The sequence below is a fragment of the Labrus mixtus genome, chromosome 14 (assembly GCF_963584025.1).
Source record: "Labrus mixtus chromosome 14, fLabMix1.1, whole genome shotgun sequence".
NCBI classification, from domain to species: domain Eukaryota; kingdom Metazoa; phylum Chordata; class Actinopteri; order Labriformes; family Labridae; genus Labrus; species Labrus mixtus.
Genome location: NC_083625.1, coordinates 25745850 through 25770154, shown reverse-complemented (window position 1 = coordinate 25770154; position 24305 = coordinate 25745850). Strand labels below are relative to the sequence as shown.

General features: G+C 40.5%; 1 long non-coding RNA gene across 1 annotated transcript in view; it reads right to left on the bottom strand.

The window, feature by feature from the left end:
* Positions 1–24305, bottom strand: part of LOC132988535 (uncharacterized) — a 53368-nt gene that overhangs the window by 10230 nt on the left and 18833 nt on the right. Inside the window, exon 2 of the long non-coding RNA XR_009675816.1 lies at positions 8333–8392. This is a non-coding gene — a long non-coding RNA (uncharacterized LOC132988535). The remainder of the gene's footprint in view (positions 1–8332; positions 8393–24305) is intronic.

The following is a 24305-nucleotide window of genomic DNA, read 5'->3' as shown; positions in this document are numbered from 1 at the left end:
AATCTAATTCACTTGCTTTGAAATGCACCAAAACAGAGCTCATCAAAGTGCCCCAAAAATAGGACCGGTTCCATTGTGAGTGTTAAGTAGCACAACACAATGAGATGAGAGACATTACGCTGCAGACACCTCGCAATGAACTCGTTTCGTTTTTTTTTCAACAATAAAGTCGAAAAATATCTCCACGCAGCCCAGAGATTCAAATCTGTGCCACAGAGAGCCGGGCGAGCATCACACAGGTATCCAAACAATGGACTTATCTCAGTCAGTGAAAGCAGCACGGAATGGGAACATGGAGCAGCAGGAGTAGGAGGGGGTGAGGGAGGAAGAAGAGGAGGAAGATGAGAAGGAAAGGGAGGAGGAGGGGGAGGGGGAGCATGGAGGGAAGGAATATGTGATGAACAGCGCCTTTCCAGCCAGCCAGCCAGCCAGCCAGCCAGCGGGACATTAATGACGATCATGTCTTGTCACACTAGCTGTCGGGCCAGTCAGCAGATCCTGCCCTTGTCCCTGCCCTTCTCCAATCAATGCCATTGATCTGTCCCAGGGGTCAAGGGGCAAGAGCGTATCAATAGGGGGAGAGTGGCTGATGCAGCAGGCGGAGAGGGGGCTGACTCCAGACAGATCAATGACACCCCCCCCCCCCGTCTACCATCGCTGTGTTATGATTATTCATTTGCCATTAACCCGACCACATTAAGGGAATATGTTTCCTCGGGAAGAAATAGTGCTCGAGGCTGCTCGCTTTCACAGGGAAGTGAGATTTTATGAGTTGGGGAGCTAAAGTACCAGTCTGGCCAGATCTGACAGTGTTCTGGTCTCAGATGATTTGTTACTAAGGTCTCCACCCGTCTGTGACGTCAAGGGGCGAGAAGCCAATCACTGCTCGTGGAGCGGTTACAGACGCAGCCAGCGATTGGTTGATGTTACAAAGTATTTTGTGGCTGAGTGTTGCTTCCTGTGATGGATTAGGACGTCTCTTGAACACCTGAGGAAGAGTAAGTGTCACAAAGTGGATTGCCCTTGTGTGCTGTGTATGCAGAACTCTAGACGGGAAAGGAAAAGTGCAATCTGCAGTGTGAACATGATGAAAGTATTCAGTCCACGTCACTGATGATAAAACAGGAAGCTTTGTGTTTTTCATTTTTCTAACTGTGTGAGTTTTGTCTTTGACTGGAGCCATAAAGAGCTTTAATTCTTTTCCAACTTTTATTCAGTTTTCTCTACACACAGGAGAAAAACAACTTTTTTGGCTTTGGGAGTGAGACACACGAGTCGAGAAATATTTAGACTGAAAATAAATGCATAGCTTTGTGTTTTCAAGAATAGTTTTAATCAAAACTGTTTGAAATGAGGCAGACGTGATGATGTGTTAACATCGGGGAATAGATGCATGAATTAATTCCTGCCATAAAAAAAAACAGCTTGTGTTTACGACTGACTTTGTTGTGTGGCATTAATAGAATTTGGTGTAAAGGTGACACTGAATCATTGGCAACACATTTTACATAATTTGGACCACAGCGCACCAAATCGAATAAAGAGAATCTTTATTGTATTAATCCCTAAAGTCAGCTGAAGAACCTTGAGACTCCAGGCCAAACAGACTTCTCAAAGGTTTTGCTAAAGCATTGGTAGACTCTGTGGCTCGAGACGCCCCTATCTAATCCCATCATTTATTTGTTCAACCATCCCATAAATGGAGGCCGAGCTGGAGCCAATGACTGTTAGCCGTGCTGCTGGGGCGGCTGGACAGGGGGAGTGCTGAGGCGGCAGGATTCTTAGCAGCGACGCTTTTCCTCCGCACATCTGGAGGAACGATTTGGGTTCAGAGGTGAGGAAAGACGAGAAAATCATGGTTCTCTAAATAAACTATAGCGAGGCACAGCTTGCATTTGTATGCTCTGTTAAATTTGTGAGAGCTTAAGAAGAGGAAAGATTCTAACTCATCTGTAAAATAAAGTATACGTCTCTGATTAAATAAAGAAGCTACATGCGCTCATGCCCCACTAGTTTTTTATTATAGGACGAAGAGCATGATAACCTCACTGGGTCACTCAGTACAACATCTTTTAGGGTGAGGAGTCCTGCATGTTAAGAGCAAATCTGTGAAATGTTGGATAACATTTTTAGATATTTTAAGGATGACGATGTAAGGACTTTTTTGACTTGAATGACAAAAATACAAATGTTTAGGTTTGTATTCTAGCCCTACTATTCCTTAGTTTCCCAGCTGTTCAGCATGTTTAACATAATGCCTGTGATGGTAACACCTTTACTCTCCTGAGTCCAAAATATTACAAATTAGTAGAAATGTTCTTTTTAACTTACAAGTCTAAATCAACCATATTCTCCTCAGCCATCATGCTGGCTAACCTCAAAGTCGCCACTAAGCATACAACAATCAATCTGAGGGTATCTGAAAGCTGAAAAGGGGTTAATCTGATTGAACGTGTGGTGTGCATGCATGGTTTATTTATCCATGGTTTAACTGAACGTGTGCATTGTGCAGGTATCTGATGTTTTCTCTCATTCATTGCATTTCATACAGTCTTTGTAACATTTAGTAGCACATGTTTTAAGCACTGAAAATGTGATTGATTGTGAAGCCCTACTGTCTGTAGCCGTTTATCAAATGGAGACCAAACAAAAACACCATTAAACAAGCCCATTGTTATTTAGACTTTGTTTTGTTAAAGGGGCATGACACACAAAAGCATTATCGTCTAATGTGAAGTAGAAAAAAACACACGCCGAGCAGCTACAATACTTTTTTGATTAATAATGGGCCTTGATCAGTCCCCAGCAGAGGACCTGGGGAGAGAGTTCGGACTTGATCGAGTCCTCTGCTGAGAGGAGCTCCTAGAACTTGTTCTGCCCAAATTCCAAAACAAATTCCATCAAATTTCTGATTGCTGTTGGTTTCTTATTATTATTATGTTCATTGTTTTGGGGGTAAGCTGCTCTCTGCTGGATAGGGTCACACACTTGCCCCATCTTCTATGCTCCCACATTAAATTGACTTCAAGTCAAGTGTGTTTACATTAGAAACACCTTAAAACAGCGGCTGTGGCTCAGTTGGTAGAGTCGGGGGTTCGATCCCCAGCTGAGCAACATGTTACGATGTGTCCTTGGGTAAGACACTTAACCCCAGGTTGCTCCCGCTGCTTTGTCGGTGGTGTGTGAATGTGTATGAATGGATTAGTTACTTCTGATGGTCACTTCACATATCAACCTCTGCCATCAGTGTGTGAATGGAAAGGATTGGGTAGGTGTGACCTGCAGTGTAAAAGTGCTTTAAGTAGTCAGAAGACTAGAAAAGTGTTATACAAGCTCAAGTCCATTTACTAATTTATATCAACAAACCCCACTCAGGTTTTGTACATTTTATGCACAATATTGAGAGGAAGTAAAGGTCCAACTAAGGCACAACAATTTATTGTCACTGCAATATGAACATGTACCATAAACACAAAGAAAGACTGACTGAAATGCAATAAAATAATAAAGAAGTGCAGACATTAGACCTGTCAGATAAAGCTCTAGAAACATGAGCATGGATTCAGGATGAAATATAAGCTAAGGTTCTGGATAAAACGTGCAGAACACTACAAACATTTTGAAACTGTAAGTTGCATCTTATATGTGTGAATTAATATGTACTGATTGCATGTTATCAAAACATAAAAAAATTGTATTGCATGTCTCAGATTGATCTTGTATAGTGCAGGTTTAGGTGCAACATTTCTGCCTCATTCAGTCTGTGTAGAGGAGCTCATGTTTCATGTGACTGGGTCAGAGCCGCGCTGATGTGAGCCCTGATGCTGTTCAGTTGGATAAGGAGGTGTGGTCTTCCTGACATTTGGGTTACAAAATAGAAGATAAAAGGTGTTCTTAGGTTTCCAGGGATTTACCACGATCCTATTCCCTCACAGAAACCTGTTTGATAACAAAGACTGTGCCTGTGATACAAGGCTGAGCAGGAACACCCGGCTTCAGTGAAGGTGTTAGTATCACTCCACATTTAATTACTAATCGTCTAAAAATAACTGCTTCCAATTAATCCCATTCAATATCTGCACTGAAAGAAACACAAACGAGGGCTTTTCCAGGGCTGAATATTTTCAAAGACAATTTCAGGAAGTTAAACTTTCACAATTACAAAAAGAAAAGACATTTGTGTTGAGGTACAGCTCTGGGTGTGTGGCTTACATTTCTCTCTATTCCTGTAAAATGAACAATCTGTTATCATAATTATTCTAATTCTTATGTATAGACTCGAGCTAAAGCAACATTGGAGTTTTTTATACTGAAATCGATAAAATAAAAATGCACTAATGATAATTGATAGTTTATAGAATAGAATGAGCTTTGAAAATAAAGATGTTTTTAAGGACAGTGCAACAACTATAGATTTGCTGATATTTTCAGAAGGCTGTTTTGTTAAAAAAAATAACATTACAAAGAATATATTTAACAGTAAATTGCCATCCTGTTGTCGTGCAGACCGACGTCTGCCCTGCTGTAACTCTCTGCTCCAGGTGTTGAGGACAAAGCTGTGAGCAGAGCTGCAACGATTTATCCACTCATTAAAAGAAAACGAAATTGAAAACGATTTAAATAATCAATTAATTGTTTCAGTCATATTTAACATCCACTTTTTGATTTTTAAGGATTTGCTGCTTTTTTCATCATTCATGAGAATAAATGAAGAGTATTTGTTTTTTAAACAGTCAGTCTGACAAATCAAAAGTCATGGGATATTGTGATTAACAAATCAACTACACAATTAATAAATACAAAACAATGAGTAAATAAGTTGATTATGACAAGAAGCATTAGTAGCAGGCCTATAGCTGAGAGTAATAAACACTATGAAGTCTGCTGGACAAACTCCATGATGGCACCATTTCTAAATCACCCCCAGTTATGTTCTCTGCATGAAATGATTGAAATGTATTTTTTAAATGGCCTACATTGTGATACATAAGCTGATACTGGTATATAGGTAAAGGGCCCCTGATAACACTGCTCAGTCTCTAGTACACACAATCCTACAGAAAAAATATCATCATAAAAATTGAGATAATGAAAGAGCAAATAAAGCACAGAGAGATTATTGTTAATGATCACTCGTCTGATTTAAAACATCAAAGTACATCAGCACATCGGGCTCATTGGGAGGCCGGTTTGGCAGAAGCATCAACCACTTGAAACCAAAGAGCTGATTGGACAGATGACAAAGGTTGCAGAGAGGTGGTCCACTAAGCTGTGGCCCTAAACACAGCCAGAGCAGCTTCATCCATCAAACCGAAAAAACACACTGTCACAACAATAAAGAATTTCATAAGACATTACAGCTCGACTCTAATCAGGCTGCGTTTCAGATCAGGTCGTCCTGAAGAGCAACAAACTCGGGTGAATCGTGATCTGCTCGGTGCATTTTTCTCCTGTGTGGTGTTTTAGGAGTCATTTTACAAGCTGTGGCTTCGAGCCAGACGGAGATGAAGTCGGACGCATTCAGCCTAGTGGACGAGTCTCTACAGTAAACAGAGAAGTCAGTGTCGCCGAGGCGAGCTCCAACCTGAAACCGGACCTCAAATCACAAATGCACATTGTATAGAACAGCGGACAATATATCACAAGGCCAGGAGACAACGCATAAACATTCAGCTTTTCCCACGCTGAGAAACCTGGAACAGTGATGAGGTCTACCGGAGGAAAACAGCTTGAACCACTGAAAGGTATGCTAATCAAACCTGTAAATGTATCTGACCTCAGTCATCTGCCAGACAGATATGAAATGTAATGTGCATATGGTGAAGCTGTGAAAAGCTCAGGGTATGGAAGTCCGCCTGCAGAATGGGTTCAACAGAACCAGGGAGATTTATTACGATTATTATATATATCATATGTTGTGTTTATATCCAACCATCTGTGCTTCTTAACGTTTGGCACTCAGGACTGATTTGGAGGTGGTGCGGTCCCATGCTGACTAAACACACTGAGGTGTAAAAACCACACCGCGGAGATGGAGCAACAGTTTGGAAAGCAAAGGCATCAGTGTGTGAAACGGGTTCAACAACACCAGAACACCTCAGTGGGAAAACAGAAAGTCTAAATGAGACATAGCTCATAATAATCATCATTCTTACAACATTTTATCACCTTATGTATCTGTACACATTGACTGCATCACGATGCCCAGGTGTTAGTTCACACACTTCACGTGTCATTTCATCTATTACCTAGAACTGAGTTGCACTTGCTGCTAAGTTGAATCATTAACAGGACAGGTTCCTGGAACTTAAAGACAAGCAGATCTAAGAATAGACGGCTAAGTTGGAGTTACACAAAAAACATTATGAAATTGAACAAACTCCCACTAACCACAACACAAAATGTCTAAAATGATGAAGCAGATTTCTACTTGAAGGCTTTGAGCTGCAGCCGGCGGACTAACCAGTGCTAAAGGTCAGCTCTGAAAAATGAGAACCTCACAGGGGCGTCGGTAACATTTTTACAAGGAATTGTCAAAATGACATTCAGGGTTCCTGCTCATTTTTCATTCCAAACTTTCCAAACAGACATTTTAAGACTCACGTTTCCAAACTCTCTGGTTTGATTTTTCAAACGGTAAAATCCAGCTTTTAAAACACTTGAACATACTGTCCATGTTTGAGAGTATATGTTTATAAATGGGGCGGTCAAGATATCACTGTGGTCGTTCAGTCCAGACTCTGAAACAGTTTGATAATGTTCCACCCTCTCATCTCTCTGTAACTGTGCCTGTTTATTTTCCATATCATTTGAATCCATGATATTATAACGTTGTTTCTCACATATGTTTTTCCCCTCTTTCTACGGAGAACCATGAATGAGTTAAAAAAGTTGAACGACTTCTTATTGTACTGGTGTCTATGGAGTCTAGTTCATTCACTGTCCATGAAAACAATGATTAACGCATGAAGGAGAAAACGTTCACTTCTCTGAAAACAACACTACTGCTTAATGAAGATGTTGATCCAAGCTTAGTATTTATTATTTGTGCTATATGTACAGCATGTTTGTAATAGCAATGGAAACTAAACTGGGCCGACGGTCTGGAAACGTACTTCCTCTGTAGTGACTGACATCGACTCCATGCTTCACTATACAGCACTTCATAGGAACCCTGTGCATAGAAGCAATATAGGATTGCATTGTGCTGCGTTCATGTTCTGCGCAGACTGATGTCATACGTGTGCTCCAAGGAAAGCTAGAAGGTTGTACAGTTAACTCCCAGGATGTAATTCTAAACCATACAACCTACTACCTCAACCCGGATGCACACATTAGCAACAAGAGTTCCTCTTATCTGATTGTTAAACAAACTAAAGCTTCTCATTGTACTCTTGATCCTTTAGAAGCATGATCCCGGTTATCAGATTTCTGATTTTGTATTTTCAGCGTTGTGCTTTCCTCCGATGTCAGAGCGAGATGATGAGATTAAAGTTCCCATAAAATCAAAATAAATGTGTTTTTTATCAAACATGTCTGAGGCTAATTGTCACCAATACAAATGTTTCTGTCCCCAAATTTAATAAAAGTCATAATTAGGATCAGTGTGCAACGAAACAGGTGAAAAATAAATCCTCCTTCTCAAGCTCATTTGGAATATGTGAAATGCTTTCTTAAATGTTTTCGGCTCCTTCCCCCATGAGGTGCGTTTTGATCTTTTTTCTAGCTAGCCGTTATGAGTCGTCACTGTGTGTCCACAACAAGTCCCGCCTTTGCTTCCTGTTTGTAAAGGAAAGGAGGGACATGTGTGGAATAGAAAAAGTTCTGTGCGAGATGTTTCATGGGAACTTTAATGTGTTTATTACCCTTATATCATTTACAATAAGAAGTTAGAAATCCAAGAAGAAGAAAGAAAACCTGTAAAGGACGACGATCACACCACAGTGACAAAGACCCACAGAAGCGAGCTTGTGCTGACAGATGTGCCACAAGATCGGATCTACGGGTTTGTGCCAAATGGTTCAAGCCAAAGTATCAAAGTAAATATCAGAGTAAGGGCTAAAAGTGAAGCATTAATGAGACTCTCTAATTTCTACAAGTGTACAAGTGGACGATATCATTAAGTGAGAGATGTCAATCAAAACGCGGTGTAGGCGTTGGTCTAAAAAGCCTGACAGAGACAGTGAGTCCAGAGTTTAAAAAAAAAAAAAAAAAGGTTTTCAGTTTGGTTTAGCTGACACTTACAAAAACTTCAGCGACAACTTTTTGTTCAAATTCACCCCAAAAATGAAAGTTCATCAAACAGATGGAGAAAGGTTTTTTGAAAACTCACCCTCCATGGGAAGTGTCTCGCTTCGGGGGGGTTTGCTGCTCGGGTCAGCTTTAAGCTCGCCTCTGTAAAAAAAACAGGAAAAAGAAAGTTCAGTCAGAATGCATCAGAATGGTATGTAACAAAAGTCTTTTTGAGTTATCAGCAACACTATCATTAAACTGCATGAACAAAATGAGAAGGTGTGATGTGGAGAAAGGAAAAAGAGTATTAGGTCACATAACATGCCAGTAACTGTTCCAACAACATCAGATCCACAAGAGGGGAAAAAAAACATCAATTACTGTGTTTTCTTAAAGTTGCTGTGCCTCGGTCTGTGAGCGTCACATGCTTTAGAAATCCCCAGCTATGAAATGAAGTCCATAATAATAACAATCCTAACTCCGCTGTGGACTGCCATCCCAAAGCAGCCCGCAGGATTGCCTTAGCAGCCCTCTTCCTGGCCGGCAGCAATGTGGCTGTGGTGAGAGGTTAGCAAAACTTAGCCAAGACCGCAGATAGCAGAGAGCTGAGCCTGAGAGGGATGCCAGTGTAATCAAGCATGCCACGGTCGGCTACCATTAACTGTGCCAGTGCCAGAGAGACACAAACAACGGAAGATTCCTGCGGCCGCACTGCGACAAAGGACAGTCTGAAGTGAGCAGAGAGTGAGAAAGACACTTACCCAAATGTCTACTATGCTGTCTGATTTATCATTTCTCTAAGTCCACACTTTCTACCTAGGTGTAAGCAACGAGCAGCAACTGTTACGAAACCATTGCTGTTTTTCTTTTTTTGTTTTTCAAGTAATGAGAGGAATGATAAAAAAGACCGAGGGGCACTTCTGAACCGAGTCGCTGATACTGGGTTCAGTTCAGCGAAGTGCCGTCCGCCATTTTCTCCGTAACAAACAAGAACAAGAGAAGAGAAAAATACAGGATAAAAACGATTAACTGGCATCATTGTTCAGAATTTTCCCCTTTTTTCTCCCTGTGTGTGTGTCTCTTTCTCCGTCTCTCTCGCTCTTTCTCGCTCGCTCGCCTGGCATCATTACAAACCCTGGGCTGCAAAGATCACATGATTTCCTACCAGAAAGCCACAGCATTCCCAGTAAGCATTCTGCTGACATTGTGAAGACATCTTTTGTCTAAATCAAAATGTTAGCCTGGGCCTGCCCCCCCCCCCCCCCCCCATCCCCCCCTCCTCCCAAAATCTGGCACCTTCTTGGAGGGGGCAGCAGTGTAAAGGGTGGTGTTAGGAGTCATAGCAACCCTACCTGGCAGGCTGCCCAGCACCCTGAGGTTGGGAGAAGTAGGGGCTAATATGGTGTTGAGCAGGAATGCTAAGTGCCTTCCAAAGTCAACTCTATGGGCGTGCTTGGTTGCTTAAGATTTCAGCGCAGATGCCAGAATTATTTTTTTGACAGAGCAAAGAGAAAAAGACTGGACACACAACTGAAGCTTCTGATTCACAGACATCAGGTGAAAAAGTAAGGTAAAGTTGATCTGCTTAATTAAGCTGAATGTAACAAAAGCATGTGAGGCCATTCAGCAAAGAAGATGATTCATAATAAATCAGATAGTTAGATATTGAACACACTTTATTGGAGAACAAAAAAAAAACAGGATGCTGAGAGATGCCAATAACTTTTTTTCTTAATCCAGACTACTTCAAACTTAAAGTAAACAAATATGGAAAGGTCACTATTAGACTCATATAAAGACACATGCAGACACTAACTGAACATTTCTATCATCTCTGTCTTAAAGCTAAAGGTAGCCTAAGTCTCATCATGTATCAGGGGCAGAATAACTTGTCCTCCATTGCTGCACACTGTCACTGTATATTGAAGCCAGGGAAGTGGCCAAACACAATCAGGTGGTTTGTTACAGTAACACGAGCATAAGCCACAGACCTGTGACTCACTAAAGAGCAAGGAATCCACCAGAGACGAGATTAAAGTTTGCCTCAGGAGCCTCACATACGCCGGCTTTCTCACTCAATTTAACACCAAACTGTTGAGCATCTGCCACCCTCACACAACTCTGGTCGTGATTAGAAGAGGAACACTCTGCTATTAATGTCACAATGATGATTGTCTTGTTCATTTTAACTCTTTGATTTTATAATGAACGTGTCTGGGAAGACGTTTGGTCACACATAAATCCATCATAATAGTTGTTTCTATAGCCTTTATATGTGTGTGTAATTATACTATTATACTAAAACACAACATGCTCCTCCATCACTTAACTCACCATTAGAAGCACAATGAGCACTCCAGCTTTGAGGCAGAGATAAGTGTAGCACTGAAGACACCACACATACATCACATATGGAATGATTCACTGTAAGTCACTACCAGCAGCTGCTATACTTAAGATATTCCTTGTGTATATCTGAACAGCTTAAGTTCATATTGAGTGTTTATTTAGTGAATTTGGATGTCAATAAAGTAAGGTATGTTTTTAAGAACTGCTTCCAGAAACTCTGATTTAGAGCAGATTGTTGTGTATGTTCTGGCAGTATGGTTTATATAAAAACAATCAGGAGATGTTCAAAGAAACAATCAGAGTTGTGAGGTCTCCAGGACAAGCCGAGTGAGACATTATTTCCCCCTCGGTCCAAGGAGCGGTCCAGTTCGTTAAACTGACCTTTAACGCCATGCACAAAACTGTAATGAAAGAAACTGGAGGAGAGGTTACGACGGCGCTTGCACATTGATTACATCATGTGCAGTCAACAACTCTCTGCTGTGATTAAAGAAAGTGTTTTCCACCCACACATCGGAGTAGTCTGTTAAAAGTCATTTTTTCTAATTTCTACTTATTGTAAATCAGTGGTTGTAAGAAACAGTGACGTCTTGGATACTCTGCAGCCCTAAACAAACAAAATGTCACCTTGAAAAGCCCCTACAGTTATTTCCATCATGCTCTGTGATGTCATGAAGGCAGCAAAAAGACGAGCAATGATCAATATATCTTTTGGGTTATTTTCATCATTCATCAGCTCGTCTTTAAAAGTCAAAATAATGTGGAAATATAATCAGTAAGTTGGAGTCCTAGCCTGCTCATGTTTTGCTTGTTTTGACTTGCGTTACATTCGCTGCCAGCTCCTTGCCGTGGTTGTCAACTAGCCTACCAAATTATGCCTGACATAGCATTTTATGATTAGAGACATTTCCAACTTTGATTTTAATAAGCTGGAAACATTGAATGTTTTACTTTTTTCCTAGAAAAATATCTGAAACCATAAATATTATATTAATACAGTTGGCACTAAACTGAAAATGATCCAGTTATTACAGAGAGAACGTGTTTATTAAATACTGATGAGGGCTTGTGAATGGTAGAAAATCTGATGATTAACCTCCAAATCTTTTCCTCATGGCACATCTTAATTTGAACTATGCATATTATACAAAATGAACTAGTCCTCATGTGTTTAAAATGAAGCCCTACAGAATGTCTCCGCCTCATCATTAAACAGAGTCAGCTAACACAGATTCAAAACATTCTCCCGTTGAGAGGGTCATTTCATATCCTGGAAGGCAGGAGGCCAGGGTCAGAGTTCAAATGAGGATGGGGGGCGGTAGAAGACTTCCCTTGGGGAATAAACCATCGCACACCAGACAGGGGTGGAGAAATCAGACAGACCACTCAACCTGGTAATACATACCATTGTGAAAAATCCATAGTGAGTGGGGGAGGGGACACAAAAGCACATTGAATGTGAACCGTTGTGAAGAAGCATCATCATAGAAATCTGTTGTGGTTATACAAACAACAACACACCATATAGTAGAAACACCAACAAAACATCCCTAATGGACCAAACCAACAAGTCTGAGATAAACATTTTTACGACCTTATGATACTTTACTGTCGGAACAGGTCGGACTATGTTCTTGCAGCACAGAAGCTTCACTTGCAACATGATAGAAAGGAGAAAAATGAAAGACGAACATTAAACATTAAAGATAACATTACAGTCACAGAGGCCCCTGACCTTTCCTTCAATCTGAGATTAAGCTCCAAAGATTTTATTTAAGGATTGACTAGAGTACAAATCATTCCTTTAGTTATAACCTCTTTTAAACATTAGAGATAATGTTGGTCACCTTCTTCACATATTATTATTTAAAGGATAATTCAGTGAGTTGACCAACAATGTTTGGAAATATTAACATTTGGTTGAGCAGCTTTGATTTCAAAATGTTCCACAGATAACAGTACCATGTTGTGTCACAACACTGTAAAATACACAAAATCATAGAAGTAAAAAAAAAACAAAGAAGATTATCAACATTAAAGAGCATGGACAAATATATGTTTTCATTTTTGCAGAGAAATACAGAATGATCTTTCCAGGATGAAATGCTCTAATCACTATGGTTTGTATTTGAATACCTGATTTTTCAATACTGATAGCAACAGGAGCTTTATGAGGGTCAGATGGTGATAATTAATTTTTTCTATAAATCTGAAGATTTTTAAAATGACAACAAAGCTCAGTTAAAAATGAATAAAATATGCACAGTAGTTCTTTCAGATCTCCTTCTCACATGGAAACACTAAACACTGTATTAATGGATGGAGAGGCGTTCACTTGACAAATGGTATTTTGAAAAGTCTAACTCATTATGCTATCTTAACCAAAACAGTCCAAACCAGCAGCCCAAACTCTGGAAGTAATAATTGATGCTATTTATTCTCCACAGGGACGCCAGAGACGGGGGAGTTATTTTTGGCTCAACATTTTTATCTCCATTAAATTCATGTTGCCTCAAGCTGTGACAGAAAACAGTCAACAGGTTAATACAGACAGAAGTTTATACAGCTCAATGAGAGACACACTCATGAAGTCTATTCAGAGTGTTGGACAATGTGACTTGACTTGCCAACTATTAAAAGAAACAAAAATGCAAAGAATGTTTTGGATAACACCTCTCTCCTGAGTTATTTTTTATACTGGGTGCAGACTAGGATTGGCCATGAGAGAGAATCTGAAGCTGCATACAGAAGTTCCCCTGCAGAGAGTCAGAGCCTTGTGTGCCCTGTGCCCTCGTCTGGCCCCTCTTTTCTGTGTTCAGCCAATCGCAAACACGATACCAAAGAGAATTTGATCAGGAAACGTAGAATTTGTCAACATGAACAAGTAGATGCATGAACTAGAAAAAAAAAGTCAGCACATTACAGACTGTGAAGTACCAGTAACAATCATTTTGGAAACTCTTTGAGTTGTAAATGTACCATTATCACATGCATAAAGCCATCTGTGTGCTAACAGACAGGAAACGATTCAGCTAAACTGCTGCAATATAAAAAAATGTGTTTTTCATTAAGCAAATTACAAAATGAGAGTAATGCTTCTCATTCTCTTAGCTTTAAAACAGAGTTGTTTATGCCTTCAGATATAGACTTTAATGTTCAGGGTGAATGCAACAATGTGTAGCGACGGCTAACTGAGGATGTGATGTTGCTTTAATAAGCTAACAGAGCTTTGCCGTGCAGCCAGTCGGGGCAATGACTTTGCCTGACCCACCTGTCTGTTGATCCTGCTGCCTAGCACCAGACTAAACACTGACATTTTAACCGAGCCTTATTGGCTGCAGCTGACTAACCTGCAGCCAATCAGCACGCAGGGAGGGATGGCTGGAGGTTGAGGAGCAGACTGTGAGAGTGGAAGGCAAAGGAAGAGGTTGTGCAGAGACAACCAAACCTCATACTTACTCCCAACATGAAGAAAATCTGCAGCAAGACGACACATTGTGCTGTCTGTTGAAACATTTCCCCAGAAAAGTTCTGTTCCTATCGGGTCAAATTCTACATCTTAAAGTGTGATAGAATAAGAGTTGTTTCTGCTGGTTTATCCATGTTGATTCATAACACAAACAAAGGAAAGGGCATCTGTTTCTGAAAGGCGCAGAATTGATAAGCTGGCCTCAGACGAGGCTGCTATCAGACCGTGCTGTTACCGTCGCTAGAAGAGATCAATACTTAATGAATTCCAAACGGCGGAGTTTCAGAAACATAAATGTATCCTACACCCGAGTGCATAAAGTAACCTCTGCGGATCGATGGATATGACATTACACACAGCCAGAGGAATGCATCTTCTTAATTGACCTGAGCATTTTCAAATTAATTCAAACGACAATTAAAATGGATCGGACTGTGTGGCACCTCGGTCCTGGAGCTTTTTTCACTGTGTGTGCGCCTCACCTCGTGACCCCGGCCTTGTGTTTTAATTACCACTGTCTGCTATCAGACAGCTCAGGCTATACGGCAAAAAAAAAACAATGGAGGAATGAAAGGCTTAGCTGAGCATTTACAAAGTGATGGAATAACTGTAGCACTATGCACAGATAAGGTTAACACTGTCCTCTAATCAAATGTAATTAAAAACCACAAAGCTGCAGCACAGACATGTAAAGGAGCCAAAGATGCTGTAAAAACGTTTTGTTTTTATATGGATGCCAAAACGCTTTCTAAAGGAAACACCCACGTTGCTACGCTCTGACGAGTAAAAGGAAGTTTTATTTAAGGTGCTGTAATATTATAATATGCATTGTTAACAGAGAGAGATAACAGCTTTATTCATTGTTTTTTGTGACACTCGTCTGATTTCGTTATGCTGATAAGAAGTCATGTGAGTAGGAGTTGACATTTTTCTGTTTAATGTGTCACAGCAAAATATGTTATCGTAAAATGAATGTCATGACAGACTGTTTCAATATCTGATAATTGTGTTCTTCGATGCCTCGGTCAAATAGTTCATGAAACTTAAGATCTGATTGAGTTGCAGGAGAGGAATGGTTTCACTGCTCATGTTTTCTGCTATTAGAGGACATACAGAACATTTAAACCAGACAACAGGTGAATGCTATCAGCCCATTTTAAATACAAGATAATAATAAAACCCGTTAAGTCAAGGAGCTCTTAAACACATCTGAGTCGAAACAAAAGATGACACCATTATTCCATTTTATGAAACTGGAGTTGTTTCATTAAAACACTTAAAATATGATTTAAACAAAAAGAGTCTCCATGTCAGAGTCTCTCTGAAGGTCATTTGAGGAAACACTCCGGTGTTATATCCCACATCAAAACCAAAAGACAGTTCTCAGCTTCTCTCTGCACTAACATCGCCTCGACAGGTGTGTCACTTTCAAAAGGAACTCAGGCGATTATACGGCACAAATAATTCTCCAACAGGCTATCTCAGGAGCGGCGCCCCGTAATCGACTACATTAAGGATGACTTCTCATTTAGGAGGCAGAGTGAGCGGTTATCATAATGATACCTTTTCTCTGTGTGTCCTTACCAAATGCTCTTCTCCAAAGATAATCCCTCCGCACAACCTCTCATTATCAAAGCAATCTCCCCCCACAATGGCGAGAGGAGCACTTGAAAACGGCGTGAATTAGCGTGGCACTATGGGAAATGAATGCAGATTCAAGACTTTAATTAGGCTCTTTGCGAAAAAACAATCAGACACAATTAGGCGGGACCAGTCAATAAGTTAAACTCATAAGCAAGAGGAGATGAGTTAATATTTGATGATTTTGAAAATGGTTTGTTTGAGCTCAGACGCCTCGTGCTCACAGTTGGATGCGAGGACTCGACGGCTCGTATGGTGGCTAATAAAACAGGTGACTAGCAGGTAAAGCAGCAGGTGCATCCGCCTTGCCTTCCAATGAAAACAGCTATTAGCTTGTAATTGACTTCCTAAGCACCGTCTGAGTGGCTCTAGAAACATGCTCTGAATGTTTGAGACATCCGCAAAGCACCACACAGATTTCAGTGAGGTCGAACAACAACTTAAAGAAACATAACAACATTACATTTCTGATGGGAGCGGTCAATCAAGTTATGCCAAAATCTGTTTGTACAGAACAGCAAATTACTGGATTAATTCTGAAATATGATAAACTATGATCTCAGTACGTGGTTTAGTTCTTCACGCATTCCTCACATGTATGACTCATATCTGCATGGGCACCATCCATAAAGGTCCAAATGTGTTATGCCATGTGGAAGAGTAGACACTGTGCTGAATTGTTTTTTTTTTTTTGGCTTTTGCATCCACAGGCATGATTCAGTAAAGATTTGATCAAAGGTTTGACAGCGTTGAAAAAGAAGGAGTGCCAATCTAACTGTCAAGCTAGACAAGACGAGGAGTTTAGAGGTGCAATTATGTTGTTCCTTTATGGAGTCTGGTTATTTAACACGGCCATTCCCAAACTGTGAGCTTCACCTTGTGCTGTATAAAAACCTTTCTGAAAGTCCAACTAGACTCACAGACTCACAAGTCCTGAATTATAACTAAGAAGTCCTATTTTTAAATTGATTTTATATCAGAGCAGTTTGATATATATCCACATGCAATAGCAATAATGTAAATGTGTTAAATTTAAATTATTTAAAAATACATTTTCCCTTCAATGGGGAGTGGCTGAAGAAGTGACGTCTAACACAGCGTGAACTAGAAAAATGAACATCAGTTAAGAGAGTCAAAGTTACTCTCACTGTTTACTTGAATTTCTTCACTTTGACATGCTGCATGATGCTTTGAGTTAATACAGTGCAGTTATATTCTGTTTCTTGGCTGATTATAAGTGATAACCCAAAGCTAATTTCTCCCACTGAACTGGTATTAATATTTATTTTATTTTCAGTAAGGAGGTTCTTTCATTTTGAAAGTTTGTTAACCTCTGATTTAGAATAATCTTTTCTTGTCAAGGATGTTCGACTGATTTGGTTCATGCTTCATATGCTAACCTCCACCAAGAGAGTGAGTCGTTGAATTAGGTGGTATTAAATATGAAGACTGTAGTAAAACATCTCCTTCAATTATCAACATCTACTACTTCAGCATGTAGATTTCATAAACTTTACCTCATTAAAGAAAGTATAAGGAGTGAAGCCACAATCTTGCATTAATAACCAACAACATGTTTAAAGAAAAGCAGAATTTCAATATGGATACTGGGCTAATTTTCTGGACTTTCTGTTTAAAATAAATGTAAGACAGACACAGAGAGACATGTGGAACTGACATCTGTGTAACTCTGTATCATGTAGTGGATTTATTGTGCTGGGCCTCTGTGATCTCCAGCACACAACCAGATCCATATGACACATGTAGACCAACACATTGTGGTACTTGTACATATGTAGAAGGGATCAGGGCTCGCAGCATTAAACCGACTGCAGCTGGACAAGACAATAAAGTCAGACATCCATCCAAAGTTCACGCTCATCCATTCAGAATGAAACCATTTGTCTTTAATCACCATCCCTTCTAGTCGGCTCCTACAAAAGCGTGACATATCCTCACATGGCCTGAAGGTGCGTCTGTGTGTGAGATTGGAGGTGATGCGCTCCAGTTGACAACATGTGGCTTGCTCTCAGCCCACAGCCATGTCTTCTCGCAGAGCACATGTCAGTCAGCGGTGAGTGCATCGGGACGGGACGGAGCGGGATTATAAGGCGGCCTGGTGTTTCACTGGGGTCTCCCCTGCTGGGCTACATGGTCCCAGCTCCCTTTGTCTGCTGTTAACCCGTTAAATCCCGTGGAAGGGAGCCCATTCACAAATGTGTCACACACCCCGGGGGGGCATTTTGTGAGGAATAATGATCCTAAAGGGGTTACACAGCGTCGCCACTGATTCCAAACTCCCCCCCCTCCCCTCACCTCCCCCACACACACACATTCAATTGTTTCATGGGGTGTTTGCGGATTCAATTATTGTCAACTGTTGTTTGAAGTTATCGCAAACACCTTTTAAAAGACTTTCTTAAAGAGGAAGTCCCAGTGAAGTCAATCCACACACAGCTCCTGTCTGAGAGACTCCTGCAGCAGGTTTGGAAACAATCAGGGGAGATACAAAATGTGTTAGCTGCAATCACAGATCTTCCACGGGACACAGGAAACTTTTCTGTAAGAATGCAAGTAGGAATAAAAATCAACAGCGTCGTGATGTACTGAATCAAGCTCTGACTAAAAGTGAGCTTTTGCTTATGTTCTTATTTCTCACTTTTAGAAGATACCATCATTTACCGATTTTTTGGGGGTCATTTTTAACTTCTTATTTTATCAGGAATTTCTGTGTCTTATGTTTTTGTTTTTTTTTAAAGAAGAGCTTCGTTAACCTGAGCAGCAGCTTGCAGGTAGAGTGTTGCAGAGACACTGACTTGAGGATGTTTTTTTATTTAATGTTTAAACATATTTTCATTTTGTTTTAAGAAGAGGAGAACACACTAAGGATTACTCGACTCTTGTTAGAAACTGAAGGAGCTCTTACCTGAATTCAAGATGAGCAACTAAACACTGAACCAACAATGTGAGATACAACTTGGATTTCAAAAAACACAATTTCTACCAGATTCTGTGATTCTATATTTATTCTGTCCTGTTTATTTTTCTTCATTTTAATTAATTTTCAGTGAACAGATGACTTTTTTTTGAAAGCTTTGAACCTTAAATAAGATCAAAATTGGTTAAACATTTTCTCAGCATTTAAATAGCATTGTTTGATTCCACTTACAGCTATGGGTGACAATCTGATGCTGGGACTGTTTGAGTTAACTCTTGAAGGATTTTGTTTGAAGGATGGAGTTCAGATGGAGAGAAAGGCTACACGCTATTGTATCAGGATATTTTACCTCTCATTATGCTTTGGGTGCACAGTGGTTTGAAAGATGAGCGTAATAGGTAAGACAATTTTATTCTCCTCTATGTTGTTGTATAGAGCTTTCTTTATAGCTGACTGTGTGTGTGTGTGTGTGTGTGTGTGTGTGTGTGTGTGTGTTAAGGGCAGAGATAGAGAGGGCACACGCGGGAAGTGTTGCGGGCTCCCTTAGAGAAAGTGTAATTATACTGCAGTAATGCCCTCCATGATTAATGATGTGGGCCTCTGAAACCAAACCATCAGGCCAATGGCAAATTACCACTATAAAAATAAACCATGATGTGAACAGGTCAGTGAGGCCAGAGCATGTGTGTATGTACCGGTATATAAATGTATATATATACATACACTCGCACACACATGTACAGTGTGTGAGCGAGGGGAGAACGAGCTCCAGTAACCACATGAGTTTGTCCACTGTGGGAGACGAGCTCCATCTACATCAATGTTACAAGGCTCTTTTTATTTATTTTTTTATTAACCTTTATTTAACCAGATAAATAACCCATTGAGATCAGGATCTCTTTCACAAGGGTGACCTGGCCTAGAGGGCAGCAGCACACGTCATAAAAAGCATTAAAGCTCTGCAGTATTTGGGCATATTTTATGAGCTCACATGCAAAATAAGAAGGGAAAAAAAAAGAGAAAGTTTGAAATTCACATGTCTTTAAATTAAGTGCTAAGCCAGTCTGAGTAACGCCTTTTGAGCTTAGCGGAACAAAAAAAGAGTGTTGTCTAAATTATTGTTGACACTGTCCCATCATCACCACTCATGTAGGGAATGTGGTGCAAATGAAAATATCAAATGTCCAAAACGGTATGACCTAATCCTCATGGCACGAGTCATTCTTAGTAAACGAGGCGGCCTGGCTTTAATCTGAAGAGCACGATACACCAACGCACCACACTGCTGCATGCAAAAAAAAAAAAAAAAATCCTGAAGAGTCTCTTGAGCTCTGCAGAGTCAAGATCACATTTCTTGTCAAACACTGAATACTTTGGTGTGCGCATAACCACATTTGATTAGTTCTCCACACTCCCCTCCAACCCAACAACAACACACACACTCTCACACACACACTCCTCGATGGAGAGCACTTGACTCGTACCCAAATTGAACTCTCATGCACTCTGCCTGTATGAACGATAATGCCTTTCTGTAGCCAAACTGCAATGGAGTATTTCACTGAGAGCGCCATGCTCAAAGAAGCAGCAATGAGGCATTCCTTTGGTTTTAAATCAACATTTGGAGACGTCTTGGCTGCTGTCGTAAACATGACAACTGTGCAATTATTTAGCAGTGCACTAAGATCATTTTTGCCGATGTGTTTTCCACTAGTGGCACTGTCAGGGTCAGAAACAAACAGCAAAGAGGAACATTTTCTAAGACGTTTAAAAGATTAGGTGATTGAGTGAAAATGAACATGATATATCTGTCCTGAAGTGATCTGAAGAACACATCTACCTACATTTTTTTTTAAAGATGAATATAACTAGAATATTACCGGAAATAACCTTTAAAGATACATTTAATTCAAGCTGAATTTTAACTGACAGTAGGTGATGATGTTTTGACATGAAGATCTTTGCTTTTCTGTTTTCACAGAGGGGGGAATCCCTGAATGATGAATAAAGAGCTACCTGTCTGTCTCACACTGCACTCTTCATTATTCCATGTATGACAGGGATTATTTTTTTTTTTCATTTGTATATTTTCAAATGGACTTTCACACTTGTCAGCACACTTAAGCGGCATCTTCATAAATCCCAACATCCACACACAACGACATGAAATAAAACAAAACCAAACGTTTCAGCACCGCTAATTCATTTGACTTTATTGCACGTTCAAATAGATAATTAATGACCTATTTAACGCACGGCCTCGTGGCTCCTTTAAGAGTATGAATTAGAAGTGTTGCATCCATCAGATGAAAGCCTGACAAACAGCCCCATTCTTTTTAATAACAATAAATCAAAGCGTGCACATGGCCGTCTCCGTGAGGCTGGGAGATAATGAAAAGCAGAGAGAGAGAGAGAGAGAGATGGCCAAACATCATGTCTAATGTCCCACAAACTCAGGATCAACTGTTTCCAATTAGGATTACAAAGACACATGCGGAAGATAGAATGAACCCATCCACCCTGAGCACACGCTGCAAAAATAATAATTTAACAAGGCATGTTTTTCTTTTAGGAACATTTTAAGCAGTAAATCCTTCTGATCAGTCTCCACTCTGCCTTTTTTTTTTATCTTTCTGCAATAAGAAACGGTCAAATTCTCGTCCCCTGCACACCGCAGCCCGTGTTGCTTTTTCTTTTCTCGCCTCTTTCTTTGCTGCTCAGTCCAGTCACATCAGCTCCCTGAGCAGGTGAAGTCAGCCAAAGACTTTCCCACGGTCTGAGAGCAAATCCAACGCCCCGAGCCCTTCCTGAGGGGCGGCCATCTGTCCGCTCTGTTTGGAGTGTGTTAGGGGGTAAAGCGTCAGCTGCATGACCAAATTCAACGTTCCAACACACCCCTCCTTCATGAAGAAAAGCCCAAAGCATCCATTCAGCTCGACACACACACACACACACACACACACACACACACACACACACACACACACACACACACACACATGCACACACATGCACACACAGCTTGTGCCCAAACACAAACAAATCAACACAAAAACAGTCAGATGTGACTCCTCACATTGGGCAGATTTGCAATCCAAAGCTCTGGTGCACAATCTGTTTTTAGTAACAATTATGCAGAGTGATCTGCTGAAGACATTTCACCGGCTCACAAAACAACAATAAATGTTGAAGAATAAATAACACATGCAAACAGATAATTCCCTCCTTCCTCTTTTTTTTAATAAGTTTTTGCTTAGAGAGAATCCTCATTAAGACGGCATCGCTGCCTCTTAACAAAGGAGTTCAGCACATAAACCTTGACCTTTGCTCTCTGCGTGGATAAATCATCTGTGCCTCTGCGTCCACACAACAACACAATCTCACCACAAAAGCAGCTCAAAATTTAGACCACACAAAATTTCGGAAAGATGGTGTCTCACCAAAGAAAAACATCTTACTTTGAATTAGGATTTGCCACGATCATGTGACGCATTTCTTTCTTTCTCGAGCACATGCTGCCACCCCCATCCCAAAGCGTCCCCCCTGCTCCCTTTTTCCCTCCTCAAACTGACGTGCTATCATTTTATTTCCCTTCTCAAAGAGCGACTCTGCCGCTGGTGGATATGGTCCTCGCCCCGGCCTGACGCATTTTTTAAAATGCGTGACATTGCCTCTGTGGGAGCATGAGAACGGAGCTTCCTCAATAGTAGGGTCCCCATACCCGGCCCGTAACCATGGAAGCAGATGCCTGCCCTCCCGGCCCTCCTTACCTCCTGTCGATCGCAGGCTGTGAGCTGCTTCGGCAGTGAAAAGAGGCTGTGCCTGCCTTTCTCCTCGCTCTGACCGAACTTGCCCCGCTCCTCAAAAGGAGCCATTGAACAGGTCACTGGTCTAGACTTGTTTGCACGGTCCAGGGAGCAGCCTTGATGTAACCCTTGCTCTCCTCTCTCTCTCTTTCTCTCTGTGCCTGCCACAGCCGCCCAGCGACTGCAGACTGTGGAGGGGTGGCGGGGGGGACATCGGAGACGTGGATTTGAAAAGGAGCCCCGTCCGATTTTGCCATTGTGCCTTTTCATTCATCGATCGAATGAATATCGAACCTTCTGTCCCTGCGTGTGTGAAACGGATAGCTTAGCAAGCATTTTTTTCTCCCCTCTCTCCTCTCAGGTCGTGTTGTGGGCCCCGAGCTCTGATTTATTTTCTCACTAATTGTAGTAATGTCATTTTTTAGTCAAAACATTTTTTTCTTTTTGACAATTCATGCTAAGAATAATGCTGATATTGTAAAATGGTGTTTTCATAGTCATGATCTGGTTTGATTTATCTTCCCTTACTGATCACTGAATATTCTCGTCTTTATGTTTTTTTCAAGGATTTTTAGTGAAAAACTAATTTCTAGATGTGATCAAAAAAACTTTAATACTGTACTGGAGCAAAAAGGTAACACAAACATTTTTGACTTGTAATGAAATGAAAGAAGGACTAAGTGACAAAAGGAGCAGTATTACATATTAGATTTTAAGGAACCCTTTACGCTCTAAAATAAACAGAAAGCTTTGTTCTAATTCTTAAGTCTTCAAAGGAGGCAAGAAGGGTAAAAGAAAACAGACTATTTAAATTAAACTGATTTCCAAAAGCTGCTGTTTGCAGCTAAAATCCTCTTAAAAGTGTTTTTTTTTTCCTTTGCAACATTTGATAATTTTTATATCAAGAGAATTTAGAATAACCCGTTAATAAATGTGTAACCCGACCCAAAGAGAGCATTTTACATGAAGATGTCAAATAGTCATAATTATTATTTCAAGTCAAAATATAACTCATGTGTCAAGTCCAGAAATCAAGAACAATAACTTTAATATCATTATTATTCCAGGTCTGCTTAATTCTATTTGTTTACATTAATAACATAAAGTGTGTGTGTTTATATATTGACCTCTGCAGTAGTGAGTGTGTGTGTGTGTCAGAGAGAGAGAGAGAGAGAGAGAGAGAGAGAGGGCAGGCGAGAGCCTCGATGACAGCTTCAGTAAAAGGTGAGACGATCAATGAAAACATATCAATATTGTTCAATCAGGGACGAGGCGGCGGATAAGGTGACGATTTGTTCCATGTGGTTCATGAAGTAAAACTCATTTTGTTATTTAATTTAAACGAGATCTTTTGCCCTCCGCTTTCTCTTTAACATTTAAATGAATGTAAAATAGCTGAGATATACTCCTACTTTGATTTCCATTATTCATCTTTAAATTTAAAAAAAACAAATAAATAATCCTGTTTATAAAAAGCCAGTTAGTCCTATGAAATCATTTACCTTTATGAAACTGAGAAACAGAATTTAAGAGCCTGATGTGACACACACATTTCAACTGTGCATAAAAACACAGAGCACAATGACGTGAGGGGGAAATGACATTTTAATGCTCACAAACAAACTACTTCTAATCAAATGAATAAAAAGCAGCATGCAAAGAGGAGCACGTCTAGCTTCTATGCTCCATGTGACAAGTTGTTATGCAGGGGCCACTCGGAGGGGCATAAAGGAGGAGGACAAAAAGGGGGCAGAAAATGAGCAAATTCAAAGTCAGGGGAAGGAAAGCAAAAGAAGCAGTGAAGTAAGAAGGCAAAGGTATTGTGTTCGCACCACAATCGAGGCTGCGCTCACAGCGAACACCAGGCTGG